The 25,325-nt window shown below is 44.1% G+C and overlaps 1 protein-coding gene across 2 annotated transcripts in view; it reads left to right on the forward strand.

Moving 5' to 3' along the window:
* The window catches only part of LOC122789692 (magnesium transporter NIPA2-like), a 403,659-nt gene that overhangs the window by 134,348 nt on the left and 243,986 nt on the right, over positions 1-25,325 (forward strand). The gene's annotated exons all lie outside the window — the stretch shown is intronic.

The following is a 25,325-nucleotide window of genomic DNA, read 5'->3' on the forward strand; positions in this document are numbered from 1 at the left end:
GCCCCTATGCCTAAAAAACAAATGATCAAAATGGCTGAGGATTTAATTACCTTGATCAGGGGTTCCCATCCCCCTCCTGCTAAGAGGCCTAGGCAAGGCACTAACTATGAATCTTCAGATCAGGTTTCTATTTCTTCTGATTCCTCTTCTGATCAGGAATTATCTATTCCACCTTATGAGGACTCTGATGCAAAAGAGTCCATCCCTTCTGCTTCTCCTCCTGAGGATTTCTCTTTTGGAGAAACTTTGCATACTTTAAGGGAACACTTTCACTGGGAGAGTCAGGATTTCTCAGAATCTTAAAAGCGGCTTAGGGATTTCCTTCTTCTTCCTCAGCATAGGCCTTTGGCTATACCTCCTGTTCTAGACATTGTTGATGATGTTTTCTCAGAATCCAGCATGACTCCTGATTCCCTGTCGCCAGCTCCTAGTAAGCCAGACAGATATAACAGGGTTCCTGACTCCCACAAATTCCTTTTTAAAAACCCAATTGCTGACCCTGAAACCATTTCTCAGGGCCCCAAAGGCGTTAAGGCTTCTACTGCTAAAAATCCTACCCCTTCAGATAGAGACTCCAGGGCGCTGGATAGATGGGGTAAGAAGGTTTACACGTCTGCAACCTTGGCAATCAGGGCTTTAAACTGTCAATTTCATATGCTTAAATATCAGCAGCATTTCATGGGCTTACTTAAACAGAAAATTATGTTGATTTCTGACTGTGTGGAAAATAAAGAGTTGCAGGATTTATTGCATTCAGCTGAGCAAGTTGGAAAGCATACTTTGCAATGTGGTTTTGATTCCTTGGAGGCCTCCTGCAGGGTCGCTGTAACTGGATCTGTGATAAGAAGGCATGCTTGGCTCAAGGAGCAGAATCTGCCAGATCATGTTAAAGCAAAATTGTTGGATGCTCCTTTACAACAGGACAGTCTGTTTGGTATAAGGCAGAAGAAGTTTTGAAAAAGATGGAAGATAAAGCTAAATCTATGCAAACTGTAAAAGATTTCTTACAAGTGCAGCCACCCAGGTTCAGTAGGCACTGGCCTACTAAGAATTGGTCCTTTCTAGTACCCACCAGAGCCACTCAGGTCAAACCCAGACACTCCAAGGGCTCCAGGTTTCAGTCACAAGGGACTTGCAGAACAAAACAGTGGGGTGCCTCCACCTCCAAATCTGGAAGTAGCAAGGCACCTCCCTATGGTAAGCAGTCTCAATGACTTTCCTCTGCCATCACCAAGCACTTATCTTTTGGCAGCCCCTTTGGGGGGGAAACTGTCACTTCACGCACGAAATTGGCATCTAATTACCCAGGACAAGTGGGTTTTAATATAGTATCCCAGGGATACAGATTTCATTTCCACACGTTGCCAATCCCAAATGGATGGCCAGATCTGCCACCATATCAGTGGGCAGAGGCCCAGAAACAAGTTATGCCCCTCATGAATATGGGGGCTATTCAGCCAGTACCAGAAAAGGAAAAGGGACAAGGATTTTATTCAAGACTTTTCCTGGTACCCAGAAAGGACAAATCATGGCTTCCAATTCTGGACTTATCCACTCTAAACACATTTCTGGACATTCCAAAATTCAAGATGCTGACTCTTCAACAGTTACTAACTATGCTAGGCAAGGATGCCTGGTTAGTAACTCTAGACTTAAAAGAGGCTTACCTGCATATCCCAATCAGGGAATCTTGCAGAAGATACCTCCGCTTCAAAGCAGGCTACTTGCATTACCAGTTCTCTGCACTGCCCTTTGGCTTATCTACTGAGCCCAGGGTCTTCACAAAGTGCCTGGATCCAGTAATTGCATTTTGCATGCAAAGAAACATTCAAATGTATCCTTATCTGGACGATTGTCTAATTCAGGCAGAAAACAAAAACATGCTTCTACAGCATCTGGCATTTGTAAAAAGGCTTCTAATTTGTCTAGAGTACACCATAAATGAAAATAAATCACAACTGGTACCCTCTCAAATAATTACATGCCTGGGTGCAAGCTTGAATACAACTGCCCAGATGACTTACCTCATGCCAGAAAAGCAAATTCAATTGATGACTTACTTCAAACAAGTGGCCACAAAACCCAGCTATCTGCAGGATAAATTCTGCAGGCCTTGGGGTTCATGGCTTCCTGCATTCTACTAATTCCATATGCAAGACTGCATATGAGAAAACTTCAATGGTACCTAAAAAGTTTATGGAGTCAAAATTGTCACAGCCTGGAAACAATGATTCCTATCATTCCTTGCCTGCAGCAAGAGTTCCTGTGGTGGGCAGATGCCTGTCATCAAAACAAGGGACTGTCATTCACTGCACCCCCTGCCACCCAAACCCTGACTACAGATGCATCAGATTATGCTTGGGGGCCGCATCTGGCAGGGAGATGCATTCAGGACGAATGGAGCCCAAATCAAATGCACCTACATATCAACCAGAAAGAGATGCTAGCTGTACAGAATGCACTGACAGCCTTCAAGGACTACCTTCATCCAGGACAACTAATGATAAAGACAGACAACACCACAGTTATGTGGTACATAAACAAGCGGGGAGGTGCACATTCCTACCCCCTTTGCAGACTAGCCAAGGAATTGTGGAACACAGCCTTGACCTACCAAGTACAACTACAAGCTCAATTCCTCCCAGGAAAGCTAAATACTCTGGCAGACGAACTAAGCAGAATTCGTATGGACCCACATGATGGAAACTGGAATCACAAGTTTTCAGCATGTTGACATGCAAATGGGGGAGTCCAGGCATAGATCTTTTTACCTCACCCCAGAACTATCAGTTGGACAAATTCTGCACAAGAATTCATCACAAAAAAGCTTGGAAAGTGGATGCTCTATCATTCAGTTGAAAAACCTATCAGTCTATGCCTTTCCCCCTCTGCCTCTGCTCTCCAAAGTTCTACTAAAAGTCAAACAAGACAAACCAAAAATGATTCTGATTGCTCCAGACTGGCCTCACCAACACTGGTACCCACTCTTGCGCAATGTGACACACCTTCCTCCATGACACCTGCCTCAGGCACCTTACCTACTGTCTCAGCAGAACTATCAAATTCTGCACACTCGGCTCCAAACTTTGAATCCTGCAGCGCGGCTAATCAACTAATTTCACCCTTGGCATCCCTCAGCAAACCAGTGATAGATGTCATTTTGGAGGCTAGAAGGCCTAGTACTAGAAAATCTTATGCTGACAAATGGAAAAGATTCTGTGCCTGCAGCCAATCACAAGGAATAAGCACAGCAATGCCCAATATTCCTCAGATTCTGCAATACTTAACTGAGATGCTTCACAAGGGCCTATTTTTTTTCCTCCATAAAGATCCATGCTTCTGCCATTTCAGCTCATTACAACAAAGAACATCCCCTCTTCTCTCATCCTCTGCTAAAGCAGTATCTCAGAGGGGCCAAGAATTTAAGACCTCCCAGGAGAGCACCAACTCCTACATGGGACCTCAATTTTGTTTTGGAAAAACTCACTCACCCTCCTTTTGAGCCAGCTGCTACTGCAGACCTAAAATTTATCTTCCTGGAAAACAGCTTTCCTTTTAGCAGTCACTTAATCTAGAAGGATTTCAGAATTACAGGCTCTTATGGCAGTGGAGCCTTTCATTATTTTTCATCCGGACAGGGTGGCTCTCACGACCAATCCATCTTTCATGCCTAAGGTGGTATCCAGTGTGGCCCTTAATCAGACCATTCACCTGCCAACTTTCTTCCCCAAACCACAGAACAAGGGTGAGCAGATTCTGCATTCATTGGATGTACACAGACAACTTTGATTCTACTTAAACAGGATGAAATCTCTAAGAGAATCTGAACAACTATTGGTGGCATTTGCTGCAGGGGCAGAGGGAAAGGCTATTTCAAAGCAGACTATTTCCAAATGGATAAGCCATTGCATTAATTTCTGCTATATGCACCATGGTAAACCTATCCCCAAGGGGATCAGGTCTCATTCCACCAGGGCTGCATCTACTTCTGCACCCTCTCTCAGAGGGCTACCTACCAGAGACATTCTAGAAGCTGCAACCTGGAGCTCAGTTCATACATTCACCAAGCATTGCCATTTACCTCTCTTCTCTAAATCCAGAGCTGGCTTTGCCACTGCTGTCCTGCGGGGCCTTATACCTGCTCCTAATGCTGTATAAATCCATCCTCCCAACCATAGCTTTGGGATTCTACCCAAATGTAATGACTGCAACAATGAAACATGAAGGACATAGTACAATTGTGTACACTTACCATAAATGTAGATGTTCAAGTGTATTCACTGTTGCAATCCTAGTTACCCACCCTCCAGCCCCTTGTTTTTCTCTTACTATACCTCTCCTTTCTTTTACTATGCTTAAAAGCCTTTTTGGGTGTATTTGCTTTTGTCTGGAGGTATATTTTTTGTGTTTTAAATTATATACTTTTATATATATATATATATATATATATATATATATATATATATGTGTATATATATATATATATATATATATATATATTTAGAGCTCCCCATTTGGGGGGCACCTGACATCTGGGGCAAGAAAAACTGATGTAATGGCGTCGGCTGCATGTTTTATACCGCAGATGACCTGACGTCATGGAAGAAGGGACAGCAACCGACGCAGGGCCCAAGACTTTGTTAATAGGCCGACTGAGGGCAACCTGCCAGCAGATTACCCAAATGTAATGACTGCAACAGTGAATACACTCGAACATCTACATTTATGGTAAGTGTACACAACTGTACTTTCTGCAAAGAATCCTATTCCTTCTGACAAGGACTCCAGAGCTCTGGACAGATGGGGTAAAAAAGTATATACCTCTGCAATCTTACCTATTAGGGCACTCAGCTGTGAGTTCCACATGTTAAAATATCAACAACACACTTTGTAACTATTAAAACAAAAGATTTCAACCTTTCCTGACTGTGCCACTTCGAAATAGTTAGCAGGTTTACTGCACTTTTCTTGTCAAGTGGCTAAACACTCATTACACTGTGGATATGATGCCCTAGAAGACTCAAGCAGGGCAGCAGTGTCAGGATCTGTCATTAGGAGACATGCATGGTTGAAGGAACAACCTCTCCCTGATCATGTCAAATCTAAATTACTTGCTGCACCCTTGGATAAGGACCGCTTGTTTGGAGTAAAAGCAGAAGAGGTGCTTAAAAAGATAGAAGACAAAGCAAAATCTATGCAAACAGTAAAAGATTTCCATTAGGCACAACCTCCTAGGTTCAGCAGGAATTTTCCTCTCAAAACACTGGTCTTTTCCTGCACATAGCAGACAGGGGCAAGGTAAGCCCCACAGGGACAGACCACCCAGACTCCTATCTCAGGGACAGCAGAGAACCAAACAGTGGACCACTTCCGCTCCAAAGGCAGGGAGTCCTAAGTCATCCCTCTGTGGCAAAAACTCTCTCTCTCCATCCTCTGTCCTCTTTTCACTCGCCAAAAACTAGGAGGAAGGCTCCCCCTCTACAAAGAAAATTAGGTTTCTGTAACAAAGGGCCAATGGATCTTAAAGATAATTTTTCAGGGATACAAATTCTCCTTCAACGAACTCCCAATTATAAGAGGGTACCTAGACTTATCTCCAAGTCAGTGGGCAGAGGCATTGAAAACAAGTCCAAACTCTCATATCCCAAGGGGCAGTAGAACCTGTAACATCAGATCAAACAGGCAAAGACTTTTATTCCAGACTGTTCCTTGCTCCCAGAAAAGAGTGAATTTGGTGCCCCACCCCGGATCTGTCCATTCTGAACATCTTCCTGGTGGTCCCCAAATTCAAAATGCTAACTTTGCAGCAGTTGCTGCCTATGCTGACAAAAAATGCCTGGATGTCCTTCAAGGATGCATCTGCAGTCCTTACATATGGGTTGTCCTGCCTCAGGCAGCCCTTCGGTCGGCCGGATTCCAAAGTCTGGGTCCGGCGTCGGCTGATGTCACCCTTTTCCCCGACGTCAGAGCGCCTGGGGTATAAAAGCGTCAGCCGACGCCATCTTCCTTAGTCTTTCTTGCCGCGCGGTGCCCGAAGCAGAAGCAGTTCGCAAGTGCCGGTCGGCCAGCTCCTGTGATTACAGCTACCGAAGTCTTCAAAAAAGCTAAGTACCCCGTTGGGGACTCTTTCTTGCCTCAGCCGATGTCAGATCAAACGGTTAAAGTTAATAATTGTTTATCTTGTGTGAAACAAATACCTCATAAGGATTTCCACTCTTACTGCTTACCCTGCCTAGGCCCAGACCACGACGTCTCGGCCTGTTCAGCCTGTGCTTCCTTCAATAAACGTACTCTTAGGCATCGGGCAGAGTTTGCAGAGGAATTTTTTTGGGAAAATTTCTGCTATATCATGCCATTGGAGCTTCCGACAGCTCATTTACCCAAAAAACGAAAGGATAAGGACCGACACACGTGGTCCGCAGTTTCAGCCGACTCCACGCCTAGGCCTACCGCGAGTGTCTCGGTCTCTACTGAAGCCGAATCTCTACCGCTTCCGACCGACGACACCGCACAACCGGTAACTTCGGTACCGGAGGCCACCACTGAGTCGGTCATAGAATTTCCTTCTGAAACCGGTGCTCAGGAAATATCCAACACCATTTCTGTTGATAAAACTACTCCAGCACGTGGGGCAGCCAGGCCTCCTGTATCCATGTCCATTAAGGCCTTTACACGGGCTAAAGCTGCTAAACAGCCAAAATCTCTCCCTCCCAAGGCTATTCCTCAGGGATCCACTACCGGTTCACAAATTTTAAGTTTGGCTGAAGACCTTATTTCCTTAATCAGGGGCTCTCAGCCACATCCAGACAGGGGCTCTCAACCACCTCCAGGCAAAAGGCCCAGGGTTGAGCAGACAGATCCCCAGTCTTCTGATGAGGCCTCCGATGACTCTGCCCTTTCAGACTACCAGGAGGAGGCCCTTCCGGCCTACGAGGATTCTGATGCAGAGGAATCTATTCCCTCGGCCTCCCCCCCTGAAGAGTTTTCCTTTGGGGAGACCCTTCACTCCATGAGAGAGCATTTCAAATGGCAAGGCCAGGAATTCTCTGATTCCAGGAAGAGGTTAAGGACTTTTTTACATTTACCTCAGCATAGACCTTTGGCTATTCCTCCTGTTTTAAATGTTATAGAAGATGTGTACTCTGAGTCCAGTATTTCCCCTGACTCCCTTCCTCTGGCTCATGTCAAACCCGACAGGTACTACAGGGTCCCGGACTCACATCTATACCTTTACAAGGGCCACTCTGCTGACCCAGAAACTATTTCCCAGGGCCCTAAAAGGGTTACAACCACCACTGCCAAGAATCCACTTCCTTCTGAAAGGGAATCCAGGGCTTTAGAGAGATGGGGTAAAAAAGTGTATACTTCTTCCACACTTTCTATGAGAGCATTAAATTGTCAATTCCATATGATACAGTATCAAGAGCATCTGTTAGATGAATTGCATAAAAAACTAACCTCGCCTGAACCCCTAGACGCAAGCTTCAGGATCTGGTGCATAACTCTCAGCAGGTTAGCAACCATTTCTTACAGTGTGGTTATGATGCATTGGAAGCTTCATGTAGGTCAGCAATGACAGGTGCAGTTATATGTAGACATGCTTGGCTGAAGGAACAAACACTGCCAGATCATGTTAAAGCAAAGCTTCTGGATGCACCACTGGAAAAACAAAAGTTATTTGGTTCCACGGCTCAAGAGGTCTTAAAGAAATTTGAGGAAAAGGCTAAATCAGTACAAACAGTCAAAGATTTTCTCCAGGTCCAACCACCAAGATTCAGCAGAAATTGGCCTTCTAAGAATTGGTCCTTTCCAGACACAGATAGATTTCAAAGAGGCAAAAACAGGCATGCTAGAGGTAGAGGGCAAGCTTGAGGCTCCTACAGGGGACGTCAATGGCAGCCTCCTAACCAGAGAGGTAGTGCAGGACCTACAACTACTGCGCAAGGACAAACTCAATGACGACTTTGACTCCGCCAACCAGGGCTCATTTGGAAGCACCTTTGGGTGGAAAGCTTTCTTTATTCTCAGAAAATTGGCACAGTATTACAAAGGACAAATGGATACTGCAAATAATAGACAAAGAATACAGATTCCATTTTCATACATTACCAAAAAGACAAGGCATGCCAAACCTGCCACCAAATCAAAGGGCAGAGGCTTTCAAGCAAATTTCCAAACTACTACAAATGAAGGCAATAGAAAAGATTCCTTACACAGAACAAGGCCAAGGATTTTATTCCAGACTATTCCTTGTTCCAAGAAAAGAAAAGCAATGGAGGCCTATTCTGGACTTGTCCGCACTGAATACTTATCTCATCGTGCCAAAATTCAAAATGCTGACCTTACAGCAACTCCTTCCCATGCTGGGCAAGGGGTCCTGGCTGGTAACTCTAGACCTCAAGGAGGCATACCTGCATGTCCCTATCAGACAAAGTTGCAGAAGACACCTCAGATTTCTTGCAGGTTCAGAGCATTATCAATTCTCAGCATTGCCCTTTGGCTTATCTACTGCGCCCAGAGTATTCACGAAATGCCTGGCATCAGTAATTGCACATTGCAGACTTCAGGGGATTCAAATATACCCATACCTGGACAACTGCCTTATACAAGCGGACAGCCAACAAACATTGGTAAAACACTTAAACTATGCCATCCGCCTACTACAGGCCTTGGGATACACAGTCAACATTCAGAAATCAAGACTTGTTCCATCCCAATGAATAATTTTTCTGGGTGCAAAGCTGGATACAAACACCCAAATGGCTTTTCTCACTGAAGAAAAACAAGAACAATTACCGGCTTATTTCAGAAATCTGACAACACAAACCCAGCTGACTGCAAGGAAAATCCTGCAGGCCCTGGGTTTCATGGCATCTTGCATTCTTCTGATTCCACTAGCAAGGCTGCATATGAGGATACTACAATGGTACCTAAGGAGTCTATGGTCTCAACACAGTCACAGCCTAGAAGCTTTGATACCCCTCATTCCATGCCTTCAAAAGGAATTTCTGTGGTGGGCACAAGCAAGCCAGTCAAACATGGGTCTGCCTTTCAGCAAGCCACATATCAGCCAAACCATTACAATGGACGCCTCAGACCATGGATGGGGAGCGCACATGAAGGGCAGATGTATTCAAGGGCAATGGACACAAAAGGAATTGCACCTGCACATCAACCAAAAGGAAATGCTGGCAGTGATACATTCAATAGAGGCCTTCGAACATTTCCTGCATCAAGGTCACCTGCTAATAAAGACAGACAATACCACAGTTATGTGGTACATAAACAAGCAAGGAGGTACCCATTCCTACCCTCTTTGCAGGCTGGCAATGAATCTTTGGGAACTTTCCCTAAAACTCAATATAGAGCTGCATTCCCAGTTCGTACCAGGAAAGGACAATGTACTGGCGGACAGCCTAAGCAGAAACACCATGGATCCACACGAATGGATGTTGCATCCAGACATTTTTCTTCAGATAGCACAATCTTGGGGAAGGCCGGACATAGATCTTTTTGCCTCCCGCCACAACCATCAACTGAAGAAATTCTGCACAAGGACATGCCATCCTCAAGCATGGAAAGTGGATGCCCTGTCCTTCAGCTGGAATGCTCTAACAGTATATGCATTCCCACCTCTTCCGTTAATGACCAAGGTCTTACTGAAGATCAGGACGGAGCAACCAAAAGTGATTCTGATAGCTCCGGACTGGCCAAGACAACACTGGTACCCACTGTTAAAGAGCATGTCACGCACGAAGCCGTGGCCTCTACCACAATGGCCACTTCTTCTGACACAGCACAATTACAAAACTCTGCACTCCAGCCAAAAAACCTTGCAGCTGACAGCCTGGAAAATACCTTGACTCCTCGCCAGGATAAACTATCCAAGAGGGTAAAGGATATCATCATGGAAGCTCGGCCTTCCACAAGAAAGGCATATTCAGCAAAATGGAAAAGATTTCGTACCTGGAGCACCGCAAAGGGTCAGGATCCGACAGTGATGAGCATTCCACACATCCTTGAATACTTGGCTGAAATGCTCCATAATGGCCTTTCTTATTCATCCATAAAAATTCATGCTTCAGCTATTTCAGCAGAGTACAACACTGATCCACCTGTATTTTCTCATCCTCTGCTAAGGCAGTTTCTAAGAGGGATAAAAAACGTCAACCCTCCAAGGAAACCACCAGTGCCTACATGGGACCTTAACTTCATGTTGGAAAAATTAACTCCACCTCCCTTTGAACCAGCAGCATCTTTGGAACTACAAATCTTGTCTTGGAAGACTGCCTTCCTTCTGGCCATAACCTCAGCAAGAAGAGTATCTGAGTTACAGGCCCTCATGGCAGTACAACCATTTCTCATTTTCCATCAGGACAGAGTCTCTTTGAGAACCAATCCTTCATTCATGCCAAAGGTGGTATCCAGGGTCTCACTGAACCAAGCTATCCACCTGCCTACTTTCTTTCCAAATCCACAAAATAAAGGAGAGAAACTTCTGCATACCCTGGACATTCACAGACAGTTACGCTACTACTTGGACAGAACTAAGACTTACAGAAAAACTGACCAACTGTTTGTAGCATATGCTGCCCGGTGTACAAGGAAAAGCAATTTCCAAACAAACAGTTTCAAAATGGATAGGAAAGTGCATTCAATTCTGTTACTCTTATCATGGAAAAGCTGTGCCAGCTAACATCAGACCTCATTCCACCAGAGCAACAGCCACCTCCACAGCCTTCTTAAGAGGAGTGGCTACAAAGGACATTCTAGAAGCTGCTACATGGAGCTCTGTGCATACATTTTCCAAGCATTACAACTTGCCTTTATATTCCAGATCCAGAGCAGGCTTTGCTACTGCAGTCCTGCAGGGCATGTTAGCTACACCATCCTTTTCTTAGGTCCTACCACCCCCAGCTAGGCTATGGTACTCTACCCATATGCAAGGACTGCAGATGCATCCTTGAAGGACATAGTACAGTTTTGTACCTACCATAAATGTAGATGTCCAATAGGTATGCATCTGCAGTCAGGTTTTCCCTCCCTCCTACCCCTCGGTGGTATTCTTTGGGTTCCTATCCCTCTTTTTAGCTAGCTGGGGTTATCTTTTATGGTGTATTTGTTTTTTATTGCTGTGCATGTTTTGAATTTGTTCATTTCTCCAAAATTTAGCCTTCTTTAGAGGGCACCTGGCATCTGGGGCAAGAAAAACTAAGGAAGATGGCGTCGGCTGACGCTTTTATACCCCAGCCGCTCTGACGTCGGGAAAAAGGGCGACATCAGCCGACGCCGGACCCAGACTTTGGAATCCGGCCGACCGAAGGGCTGCCTGAGGCAGGACAACCCATATGTAAGGACTGCAGATGCATACCTATCGGACATCTACATTTATGGTAGGTACAAAACTGTACTTTAGTTACCATAGATCTAAAAGATGCCTACCTCCACATCCTCATAAAGAAATCTTGTAGGAAGTTCCTTTCCTTCAGAGCAGACTCACAACACTTTCAGTTCTCTGCGCTACCCTTTGGCTTATCTATTCTTCCCAGGGTATTAACCAAAAGCTTAGCCCCGGCCATAGCCTTTTGCAAATAGAAAAATATACAAATTTACCTTTATCTGGACGACTGCCTCATTCAGGCAGATTGCAAAGAAAAGCTCCTCAAGGACCTCCTCTTTGTCAAAACCCTCCTAACCTCCGTAGGGTACACCATCAATGAGAAGAAATCAAAGCAAACCCACTCCAGGAATATAATTTTCTTGGTAGCACTGCTGGACACAGCATCATAATTGGCCTTCCTATCCCCAGAAAAGCAGAGCTTCCTGCCTGTCTGTTTTACCCAGTTGGCTTCCAGAAGTCACCTCACTGCAAGGAAGTTCCTGCAAGCCTTGGGGTACATGGCATCTTGCATCCTTCTAATTCCTCTGGGCAGGCTTCACATGAGACAACTTCAGTAGTACCTAAAGAACCTTTGGTGTCAGCACACTCAACCTCTAGAGACCTCTCTCCCTCTAATCCCCTGTGTAAGGGGTGAGTTTCTCTGGTGGGCAGGGGCCTGTGCCCAGAACCAGGGTCTTTCCTTCACCCTCCGCCCAACCGGGCAGACCATTACCACCGATGCCTCAGACATAGCTTGGGGCCCTCACCTAGAAAGCAGGTGCACCCAAGGTCTTTGGGATGCCCAGCACCTTCCCTTACACATCAACCAGAAGGAAATGATGGCAGTACAAAAGGCTCTGACATCCTTCAAACCCCATTTCAAGCCGGGGGTTCTCCTTATGAAAACAGACAACACCACAGTAATGTGGTACATCAACAAACAGGGAGGGACCCAGTCTTACCCTCCATGCAGGATAGCCATGAACCTCTGGCTGACAGCCGCTTCCATGAGACTACACCTGATAGCCCAAGCCCAATACCTACCAGGGATCAATAACACCCTGGCAGACCATTTAAGCAGAAACTTACTGGACCCCCACGAATGGCAGCTCCACAGAAAAATCTTTTTACAAATCACTCAGGCGTGGGGGACTCTGGAGGTGGATCTCTTTGGTTCGCATCTCAACCATCAGCTGAAAAAATTCTGTACCAGGGAGTATCACCACCTAGCATGGAAGGTGGATGCCTTGACCTTCCCCGGGAACACCCTCTTTGTGTACACATTCCCTCCTCTCCGTTATTCCAAAGGTACTGATCAAAATAAGGGAGGAGAGACCAAAGGCTATCCTTATTTCTCCAGATTGGCCCAGACAACATTGGTATCCCTTACTGCGCAGCCTGACCTTACAGCTTCCCAGCTTGCCCTGATCTCAGACCTCTTAACTCAGGTGTGGGGGGGGGGAGGGATGCTGCACCCAGACTTGCAGACTCTCAAACTATCAGCATGGCTAATACTCTAAAGGCAATCAAGGGGCCCATGTTAAGCAAACAGGTCCTAGACATTATCACAGAGGCCAGAAGGCCCAGCACCAGAAAATCCTACGCAGGAAAATGGAAAAGATTCTGCTCCTGGAGCCAGTCCAGAGGGGGCAATAATTCACAACCTTCCATCCCTCTTATCCTGGACTACGTAGTGGAGCTACTTAATAGTGGCCTCTCCTTCTCCGCTATTAAAATCCACGCCTCAGCCATTTCAGCTCATTTGGATACAGAACAGCTCCTGTTCTCCTATCCTTTGATTAAATAATTCCTCAGAGGGGCTTCTAATATCAGACCTCCCAAAAGGCCACCTACTCCAGCCTGGGACCTGAATTATGTTTTGGAAAAACAAACTTACCACCCCTTGAACCTGCTGCTTCAGCAGAACTGATACCTCTCCTGGAAGACTGTTTTTCTCCTAGCTATCACCTCAGCCAGAAGGGTTTCAGAACTTCAGGCACTGATGGTCATTGAGCCCTTCATCATCTTCCATGCAGACAGAGTCTCCCTGAGGACTAATCCCTCCTTTATGGACAAGGTGGTATCTAATGTAACCCTCAACCAGGCCATACATCTACCCACCTTCTTTCATAACCCTCAAAACAAGGGGGAAAAAATTCTCACTCACTAGACATGCACAGACAGTTCACATACTATCTGGACCGTACTAAACCCATCAGGAAAACAGACCAACTACTTGTCAGCAGACCAACTACTTGTCAGCTGTGCCCCAGGGGTAGAGGGGAAGCCCATTTCCAAACAAACCATTTCCAAATGGATATCAATCACACTATATCCATTTCTGCTACAGATTGCATGGGAACCCCCCCCCCCAAGTCTGTTCGAACCCATTCCACTAGGGCAGCCTCCACTTCCACAGTGTTCCTCAGAAGAGTTCCCACCAGGGACATCCTGGAAGCTGCCACCTGGACTTCTGTCCATAGCTTTACCAAGCATTACCACTTACTTCTATTTTCTAAGGCTAGGGCAGGGTTTGCCTCTGCAGTTCTGCAGGGCATGTTGGCCCATTCCTAGGTCTCTTACTAATCCTACCACCCCTCTCCTTAGCTTTGGGAATCCCCCTTCAGGTGATGACTGCAATAGGGAAACATGAAAAATGTAATACAGTTATGTACACTTACCATAAATGTAGATGTTCGAGTGTATTCACTATTGCAGTCCTGGTTTCCCACCCTCCTTCCCCCTTATATCTTATTTCTTTAGAGAGACATAAATTTCTAGCAGTGGATTTTAGCCACCAGGACCACTTTACCATATTTACTTGGGCCTCTGACTGGTTAGGGCAAGAAAAACTGATGTAATGGCATCGGCTGCCTTCCTTTATAACACTGACGACCTGACATCAAGCAGCAAGTGACAGCAGCCGACACCGAAAAACGTTGACTCTGGTATTTGGACCGGCCAAGGGCTACCACAGCAGGGATAGCTCCACAAGTGACAACTGCAACAGCGAATACACTTGAACATCTGCATTTATGGTAAGTGTACACAACTGTAATTTCCTTAAGTTTACAAGTTATTTGTAGATAATGCTGTTGCATTAATTGCACAATGTTACAACCTGCTACAGCCATGTTATATGCTTTCATATCACTTTGAAAATATGAAAAATAATACTTTCCAGGCTTAACACATATAGCTTTTTAGGCTTAGTCACCCTGCTGTTCAGAAGTTGCTATGGTGGTTTTTAGCAGAACTGGAAGCCTTCTGACATAGAAAATTCATCCTCAGAATTATGTTAATTTCTTACCTAAATATATGTTAAAGATAAACATGTTTACAATTGTCTTTTTTAACTTACTTTCTTGTATCTTAACACCAGAAGAGGCCTTTCCAAGAGGTAGAAATGGTTGAACTCAAATCTGGTGTGCTGCAGATATGCTACATACCTTACCGTCATGCACCATGGACACATAATGTTTCCAGCTCTTCTTTGTAGCTTCATTTTTATTTAGCATTACTTTTTGCACTGCTACATGTTTCCTTTTGTCACTAATTTTAACCACAGGCAAGACTTTGGTACCATTCTTGTAATATAGCCATGTTATGAACGTAACAATCTGTACTAAACAGTTTTCGGTGAATGTAGTTTTGCTCCTTTTGGCCTTTTTCTGCTCTGGAGACATATTCTTCTTGACTTATCTCTGTAGTTAACGCATTATATTATTGCTTTGCACCCTGAACTCCATGAACAGCATACCCACTATATCCTAGGTGTGTCATTTTCTTTTGGTAGCCTAAGCCTAGGCTTTGAGTCCATCTGTAGAGATCTGTAAAGTAAAAACTTCACCATGCATTTAAGTCTGGATCTATAATGCCATTAAGATTCACATTTAGTTCTGGAGTTTTGTAAGTCCATAGTTTGCCACTGGAGTTTTGCACCAATTATTCCCTGTAAGTGTCAGCAGTTCTGTCCTGCTGGTCACTGTGGCTATTTTTCACTGCATTGTGTCTCTTATTGGAAGAGTAAGTGGATATGCACATATTTAATTGTTCCTTAATATAAAGCAAACTGTCATGTTTTTTATGCAGGTTTTACAGATTTACACATCATGGAAGAGCCCCAAACCACAAATGGGGCAAAATAACACAGAGGCTTATAACCTAGGTCAAGTGCCCTGGCAGGAGGAAGGGAGGGAAGTGATGGATTGATAAGTGTACCATTCTGTAAATATGTCAAGGCAGGACAATGAGCAACTACTTGAGAGAATAACGCAATGGAGTAGGAGGAAGAAGCTAATGAGGGATCTAAGTCTCCTGATACAAACTGGGAGCTCCAGAGTAAAGAGGGAAAGTTGGACCAAGATGAGTTCAGTTAACTAGTGCAGGACTGTAGAAGACAGAATTCTGGATGTGGTCTCAGCCAGTGGAAAGGAAGATATAGATGTCCAGATTAAGGCCTGATTGACCAACAATTGGCATACAGAGGAAGTAAATAAATTATGGAAATGAGTCAAGGATGGAGTACTCATGATTTAGGATACGGGCATAGAAGAGGCAAAATGATACATAGGAAAAAAAGATGGGCCTGCAAGAGATGGGCTTGACACAGTATAAGGAAGCAAACAGAAGGACAACATAGGCAGCGGCAGAAATAGAAAGGGGTTGGATGATGAATTAGGAAGAGAAACGGGGGCTTTTAAGGTGCATAGCAAATAGGAAAAGAGGAGATACAGGCCTAAGCAAAGACAAGAGGGAGATCAGAGTAGACTAGGAAAAAAAGCAAAGGTAGTGAATAGCTATTTTGCTTCATTTGTCACAGTTGATGGCAAGGGGAAGGTGTTGTGCTGGGAAAGAGGCTTGACAGAATTAGGAGAAAAGTGAACAGACAGCATAATATGAGAGAGCTAAGGTGACAGTGGAGCTATCTGTATCTATGTTTAGGGAAAATAAAACACAAGGGCCAGATGGGCTGCTTCACAGAGTCCTCAGAAATCTGCCCATTGTGCTGGCAAACCCCTTAATGGATATCATTAGCTACTGCAGAAGTACCCAAGGTCTGGAAGTCAGTAAGTGCAGTACCTTTGTAAAATGGGGGCAGCAGGGAACTACAGGCCTTTTAGCTTAACAGCAGCATCTGAAAGCCATTAAGAGAATCCAGAGAAGTATGTTAATGTTTCTGGATGAGAACAGTGTCCAAGATAGCAACCATCTTGGTTTCCTGGCCAGAAGGAGCTACCAATTGTACCTGAATTGAGTTATAGAGGAGTACCAGTATATATGGTACCTGGACCTCATCGAGGTCTTTGACTTGGTGCTTGGAGTGATTGTGGGTAGGATCAAGACTGAGGAACTAGATTGATGACATTCAAGATTGTGGTGAGAGGAACAATGTCAAGAAATGGGAAAGTGACTACTGGAATATTGCTGGGTTCTGTCCTGGATCCAGTAATCTTCTGTGCATGTTTATCTCACATGTGTCTAAAGAAATAGAAAACAGGATGTTCATCGTGTTACACTGCTGCAGTCATTACACTTGTGTTATCCTGCTGTCAGGCAGTCCCGTGGTCGGCCAGAGTTCCAAAGTCTTGATCTGGTGTTGGCTGCTGTCGCTTCTTCCCTGACGTCAGTGCGGCAGGGGTATATAAGATGCATCAGACACCATTTTCTTCAGTCTTTCTTGCTGCACGGTGCCCGAAGCAGAAGCAGTTTGCAAGTGCCGGTCGGCCGACTCCTGAGATTTTCGAAGTCGAATTTCAGATCCGAAGTCTTCAATAAAGCTAAGTACCCTGTTGGGGAAACTTTTTTCTTGCCTCAGACTGATGTCAGAAAAAGTTAATAATTGTATTTCTTGTGGGAAGCAAATACCTCATAAGGACTTCCAGTCTTACTGTATCCCATGCCTAGGCCCTGATCACGACGTCACTAGTTGTCGGTTTTGTGCTAGATTTAACAAATGCACTATAAAAAGACGTTTTGATTTTGCTTTGCACTACTTTGGCCGAAGGTTCAATTATACTATGCCATCGGATCAACTGACGACCGCAATACCAAAAAAACACAAGGATAAAGACAGGCATCCGACGTCCAAAACCAACGATGAAACCTCTTCTAGGCCAGTCGCCGGTTCTCAGTGAGGCACTTTCGCAACCCCTGACACCCGCTACCTCAGAGCCACAGGCCGCCTCCGACTCCCACGTGGAGACAACTAGGCCTCTGGAAACTCAAGGTATTGGGCCTATGGAAACTAATCCCTCAGATGAGTCCGGAGCCGCTGAGCAGGCATCGGCTTCTGAGGGTGTTTTCAGATCTTCACAACTTACTATTAAAACAGCAGCCAAGACAAAAGTACCATTAAAGACAAAGAAACAAGTACAGCGTTCTCCTGGACAGACCTCCATGCCTAAGAAACAGATGCTTAAAATGGCCAAAGACCACATTACTCTAATCAGGGGTTCCCATCCCCCTCCTGAGAAAAGGCCTAGGCAGGATACAGACTATGATTCCTCTGATCAGGTTTCCATTTCCTCTGATTCCTCCTCAGACCAGGGATACTCTCTACCCCCCTACAAGGATTCTGATGCTGTAGAATCTATCTCTTCAGCCTCACCTCCTGAGGATTATTCTTTTGGGGAAACTTTACATACCATGAGGGAACATTTCCATTGGGAAAGTCAGGATTACTCAGAATCCAAGAAAAGGCTCAGGGATTTCCTTTTATTGCCTCAGCACAGGCCTTTGGCTATTCCGCCTGTGCTACATATTGTGAATGATGTGTTCTCTGAATCCAGCTTATCCCCTGATTCTTTGCCCCCTGCACCAGCCAAGCCAAATAGATATTATAGAGTCCCAGACTCTCACAAGTTTCTTTATAAAAACCCTTCAGCTGATCCAGAAACTATTTCCCAGAGTCCAAAAGGGGTTAAGGCTTCCATTGCAAAAAATCCAGTGCCCTCTGACAGAGATTCCAGAGCTTTGGATAGATGGGGGAAGAAAGTATACACTTCTGCAACTTTAGCAGTAAGACCTTTAAATTGCCAGTTTCACATGCTTAAGTACCAACAATATTTAATGGCTCAGTTAAAACAGAAAATGCTTGCAAGCTCAGAAGCTCCTGATTGTAAAGAAATGCAGGATTTATTGCATGCAGTTGAACAGGTGGGAAAACATATTAACCAAATAGCACAAAAACCACAAATAAAAAAACCACGAACGGAAAGCAAAGAGAGAACCAAACAGCAATAGCGTAAAAATAATTTAATTTCCGCTTTCGTCACTTGACTTCCTCAGAATGCATCAGAACACATCAAATTCAACACTTAAATACCAAAAGGTTAATTAATAATAAAAACATTTAAGTAATTAAAAACAAATAATACATTTACTTTAATAATAACTTAATGTCGTAGTCTTTGTTAATATGCAATTTCTGGTGTTTTAAAAAACACTTAATGTTAATGGCATCATTGATGCCAGGAGATTTATCAGAATTTAACCTCACCTGCCATACAGTTTCACGTTGCTCAAGATAGTTTTTAAAATCACCCATTCTCAAATCAGGAAACACAGTTTCTAATACAGAAAATAAAAATTTTTTAAAAAAAGGACAAACTACAGAATGCTTAAAAAGGGCATTGTTGCCATCTCTAGTTTTAATACTGTAGAGGTGTTCCCTAATCCTGGTTTTTAGGCTACGAGTCGTCATGCCGACATAAAAAGCCGGACATGTCGAACATAAAGCAATGTAAACCACTCCAGTTGAATTACAATCAACGTAGCCTTCAACCTTCAATGTTCTTTTTATGGATTCAACCATAATATAGGGACCCTCTGAAATGTATCTGCACATATTGCATGAATAACATCTATGCATACCTGATTTGCAAATGGGGGGACGACTACAGGTTCTATTATCAAACTCTAATAATTTTTTCAGATTGTTGTGTTTCTTAAACACAAAAGCTGGACAATCACCTAAAACCTGTTGGATGTCCCTATTACCACTAATAATCTTCCAATTATTAGCAATAACATTTTTAATCTGCCCTCCGTCTGTACTCATATCTAGTGAACATAAAACTCCTGTCCCTCCTTCACCTCTGGATAATCCTACATCTTTTTTTGAAACAAAAGATGATGGGTAATCTAATAAAGGTTTGAAGGACTCAAGACGTTTCTTCAGAATCTCATCTTTAGTAATGCTCAAGTCATGCTCATGGTAACCCCTTTTGGTGAATAAAGAGACTATAATACCAAACTCATTAATCAGATCACTATATTTGCTAGTCATTCGACAAGCCCTAATGAGCTGCCCTCTAGGAATATTCTCAACAATATATTCTGGATGGTTACTAAGAACGTGCAGATAACCGTTGGTAAAAGTCTCTTTACGAAAAATCTTGCTATGCAGCCTTAATTCAACCTCATCCCAGTATAAACAAATATCTAAAAAATTAACAGATGTTCCAAAGCTACCTTTGGTGAACTTCAAATAATCAGAAGATGAGTTCACTTCTGCAATGAAATAATCAATGGTGTTAACATCGCCCTCAATGATGAAAAATAAATCATCAATGTAACGACAATAAAGTTTAATGTCAAACTTTTGTTGAACACGGGGCATGGTGTCAGTCTCCCAGCCGGCCATTACCAAGTTGGCAAAGGCTGGCGCAGCTGGTGAACCCATAGCAACTCCCTTCCTCTGCCTGTAGTAGTGATCCCCTAGCAGAAGGAAGTTGTTCCCATCCCCCTCCTGAGAAAAGGCCTAGGCAGGATACAGACTATGATTCCTCTGATCAGGTTTCCATTTCCTCTGATTCCTCCTCAGACCAGGGATACTCTCTACCCCCCTACAAGGATTCTGATGCTGTAGAATCTATCTCTTCAGCCTCACCTCCTGAGGATTATTCTTTTGGGGAAACTTTACATACCATGAGGGAACATTTCCATTGGGAAAGTCAGGATTACTCAGAATCCAAGAAAAGGCTCAGGGATTTCCTTTTATTGCCTCAGCACAGGCCTTTGGCTATTCCGCCTGTGCTACATATTGTGAATGATGTGTTCTCTGAATCCAGCTTATCCCCTGATTCTTTGCCCCCTGCACCAGCCAAGCCAAATAGATATTATAGAGTCCCAGACTCTCACAAGTTTCTTTATAAAAACCCTTCAGCTGATCCAGAAACTATTTCCCAGAGTCCAAAAGGGGTTAAGGCTTCCATTGCAAAAAATCCAGTGCCCTCTGACAGAGATTCCAGAGCTTTGGATAGATGGGGGAAGAAAGTATACACTTCTGCAACTTTAGCAGTAAGACCTTTAAATTGCCAGTTTCACATGCTTAAGTACCAACAATATTTAATGGCTCAGTTAAAACAGAAAATGCTTGCAAGCTCAGAAGCTCCTGATTGTAAAGAAATGCAGGATTTATTGCATGCAGTTGAACAGGTGGGAAAACATACTCTACAATGTGGTTTTGATTCTTTAGAGGCCTCTTGTAGAGCCGCAGTTACAGGTTCTTGTGATTCGAAGACATGCTTGGTTAAAAGAACAGAGTTTACCTGATCATATTAAGGCAAAATTATTGGATGTTCCTTTACAGCATGATACTTGTTTGATGTTAAGGCAGAAGAGGTGTTAAAGAAAATGGAGTCTAAAGCTAAATCTATGCAAACAGTCAAGGATTTCTTACAGGTACAGCCACCTCGATTTAGCAGAAATTGGCCAACAAAGAATTGGTCCTTTCCAGTGTCAGACAGGCAACAGAGAGGAAGACACAGACGCCCAAGAGGCAGATCTCAACCCCAAGGCTCAAACAGACGACCGTGGGGCACCTCAACCCCAAAAGGAGGTGAGGACAAGTCTCAACCTTACAGGAAACAGTCACAATGACTTTCCCCTTCGTACGCCAAGCACTTCCCTTTTGGAAGCCCCCTTAGGGGGAAAACTAGCACTTTTTTCTTAAAACTGGCAAACAATCACCCAAGACAAATGGGTTCTGAATATTGTGTCTCAAGGTTACAGGTTCCACTTTCATACTTTACCAAGGCTAAAAGGAATGCCAGACCTGCCACATAATCAATGGGCAGAGGCACAGAAACAAATTTCAGCCCTCATGGACATGAGAGCTATTCAAAAAGTACCAAAAAAAACAAGGACAAGGATTTTACTCAAGACTCTTCCGAGTCCCCAGAAAGGACAAGGCCTGGAGGCCCATACTAGACCTTTCAATTCTAAATACTTACCTGGATATTCCGAAATTCAAAATGTTGACATTACAGCAGCTTCTACCCAAGCTGGGCAAGAAGGCTTGGCTTGTTACTCTGGACCTCAAAGAGGCATACCTGCATGTCCCTATCAGACAGAATTGCAGAAGATACCTCAGATTCAAAGCTGGTACAATGCACTACCAATTCTCTGCACTGCCCTTTGGCTTATCTACTGCGCCCAGGGTCTTCACAAAGTGCCTGGCACCAGTAATTGCATTTTGCAGACAAAAAGGAATTCAAATATATCCATACCTGGATGACTGCCTCATTCAAGCAGAGACAAAGGACATTCTTCTACAGCATCTGGAGTTTGTAAAAAGGTTGCTAATTTCTCTAGGATACTCAGTAAACGAAAATAAGTCAAAACTAGTGCCCTCACACCAGATTATATTCCTGGGTGCCAGCTTAAATACAATAGCCCAGATGGCTTACCTCACACCAGACAAACAAGTTCAACTAACTCAATATTTTCAACTACCGGCAAAAAAGTCCCATGTCCCGACAAGAAAAATTCTGCAGGCCCTGGGATTCATGGCATCCTGCATACTACTAATACCATATGCTAGACTGCATAGGAGGAAATTACACTGGTACCTAAAAAGTGTTTGGACTCAACACTCTCACAGTTTAGAAGCAGTAATACCAATGATTCCCTGCCTACAACAGAGTTTCAATGGTGGGCACAGGCATGTCACCTAAACAAGGGTCAGCCTTTTACCCTACCCACAGCCAGGCAGACTCTAACAACAGATGCTTCGGATTATGCCTGGGGAGCACACATGGCAGGAAAATGCATTCAGGGAAAGTAGACCACAGACCAGATGCATCTTCACATCAATCAAAAAGAGATGTTGGCTGTTCAAAATGCCCTAACAGCTTTCAAGGACCTTCTGCATCCAGGACAATTATTATTAAAGACAGACAACACCACAGTAATGTGGTACATAAGCAAGGGGGCACTCATTCTTATCCCCTATGCAGGCAAGCCATGACTTTGTGGAACACAGCTATAACGTATCAAGTTCACCTGCAAGCACAATTCCTGCCAGGAAAGAAAAATACTCTGGCAGATGATCTAAGCAGAAATATCATGGACCCTCACGAATGGAAATTGAATCCACAAATCTTCAGTATGGTAACAAAAAAATGGGGATGCCCAGACATAGATCTTTTTGCCTCCCCACTGAATTGCCAACTACAAAAATTCTGCACAAGGACTTATCACAAACAAGCATGGAAAGTGGATGCTCTTTTATTCAGCTGGAAAAACCTAAAAGTTTATGCCTTCCCGCCACTGCCTCTCCTTTCAAAGGTACTCCTAAAAGCCAGACAGGAAAAACCACAGATGATCCTGATTGCTCCAAACTGGCCATGCCAGCACTGGTACCCTACCTTAAGGAACTTAGCTCAAGGCCCACCATGGATTTTGCCTCAAATTCCACACCTTCTGACTCAACAAAACAATCAGATCCTGCACGGTCAGCTCAAAGCCCTAAACCTGGCTGCATGTCAGATTCATTAGTCAAACAGGCAACACCTCTCTCTAAGGTGTTATGGATGTCATTTTGGAGGCCAGGAGGCCTAGCACCAGGAAAGCTTACTCAGAAAAATGGAAGAGATTCTGCACCTGGAACCAGGCTCAAAACCTTGACCCTCTAGTTCCAAACATTCCTCAGATTTTACAATACTTAACTGAGATGCTGGACAGAGGCCTATCCTTCTCATCAATTAATATCCACGCCTCTGCCATTTCAGCACATTACAACACGGATCCTCCTTTATTCTCTCATCCCTTGCTAAAACAGTACCTCAGAGGGGCTAAAACATAAGACCACCCAGGAGAGCACCAACACCAACTTGGGACCTCAATTTCGTTTTGGAAAAACTAACCCTGCCACTTTTTGAGCCAGCCAATACAGCAGATCTAAAATTTTTATCATGGAAAACAGCTCTGCTCCTGGCAGTAACTTCAGCATGTAGAGTCTCAGAGCTACAGGCATTAATGGCAGTAGAACCTTTTATAATTTTTCATCAGGACAGGGTTTCTTTAAGGACAAACCCTACCTTTATGCCAAAGGTGGTATCTAGTATGGCTCTTAACCAAACCATCCATTTGCCAACTTTTTATCCAAACCCCCAAAATAAAGGGGAGAAACTTCTGCATTCTTTGGACATACACAGGCAGCTACGCTTCTACTTGGACAAAACAAAAGCTTTCAGGAAAACTGAGCAACTGTTTGTAGCATATGCTGCAGGATCACAGGGCAAGGCTATCTCAAAGCAGACTATATCCAAATGGATAGGACACTGTATACATTACTGCTACACACAGCATGGAAAATCAGTCCCAAATAACATTAGGCCACATTCCACCAGGGCAACAGCCACTTCAACAGCCTTTCTCAGAGGAGTACCTACCAAGGAAATTTTGGAGGCTGCAACTTGGAGTTCATTGTACACCTTTACCAAGCATTACCACCTGCCTCTTTACTCTAAATCCAGAGCAGGATTTGCCACTGCAGTTCTGCAGGGCCTCATAGCCAATCCTAACTCATTATAGACCAGCCACCCAACCTTAGCTTTGGGATTCTACCCAAGTGTAATGACTGCAGCAGTGTAACACGATGAACATAGTACAGTTTTGTACCTACCATAAATGTAGATGTTCGAGTGTTCACACTGCTGCAGTCCAGGTTACCCTCCCTCCATCCCCTCTGAACTAGCTGGACTTATCTATACCTTTCTATCCTATACAAACTTTGTGGTGTATTTGCTTGTAACTGAAGGTATTGTTTTTATTTTTATATGTATATCTTTTATTAGCAATATGTATTGCCTACCTACTTGGGGGCACCTGACATCTGGGGCAAGAAAAACTGAAGAAAATGGCGTTGGATGCATCTTGTATACCCCTGCCGCACTGACGTCAGGGAAGAAGTGCAGCAACCGACGCCGGACCAAGACTTTGGAACTCTGGCCGACCACAGGACCGCCTGATGGCAGGATAACCCAAATGTAATGACTGCAGCAGTGTGAACACTCGAACATCTACATTTATGGTAGGTACAAAACTGTACTATCTGCTCTTTGCTGATGACACAACAATAGATGCAGCAGCAGTGGAGGATGTAGGAAGGAGTCTAGAGATGGATTTGGCAAAACTAACCTGGTGGGTAGAAAGGCATCTGATTAGGTTCATTGCAAACAAATACAAAAGTACTGTGTTTAGGCCATAACTATCCTAGAATGAGTTATCAGTTATAGGGAGTAGAACTGATGGAAATTAACAAAGAAGGGAAGTATGGGTGTCAGTCATACCTGAATGGGACAGAACTACCAAGAGGAGAATGAGAGGGCTGTGGCAACAGCAAACGGGGGGGGGGGGGTAGCCTACAGAGGTAATGCTTCCACTCTTCAGGGGCTGTCAGGCCATAGTATGAGTACTGTATATAGTTTTGCAGGCAATACAAGGGAAGGAACAGCAAGCTTCTAGATGATACCCAGAGGAAAGGCACTAGAAAGATCCATGGGATGGAGGGGTGGTGGTATGACCAGAGACTGGATGAGTTGGGGCTTTTGTCACTTGAGACTAAGAGACAGAGAGCACTTGAGACAGTAGTGCACAAGTTCATATCCAGGAAATGGAAAGGTATTATTCTGAACAGGAAGACAGAGGAGAGGAC

This window comes from Protopterus annectens, chromosome 15.part0 (genome assembly GCF_019279795.1).
Source record: "Protopterus annectens isolate FY-2018-M chromosome 15.part0, PAN1.0, whole genome shotgun sequence".
In the NCBI taxonomy this organism is placed as follows: Eukaryota; Metazoa; Chordata; order Ceratodontiformes; family Protopteridae; genus Protopterus; species Protopterus annectens.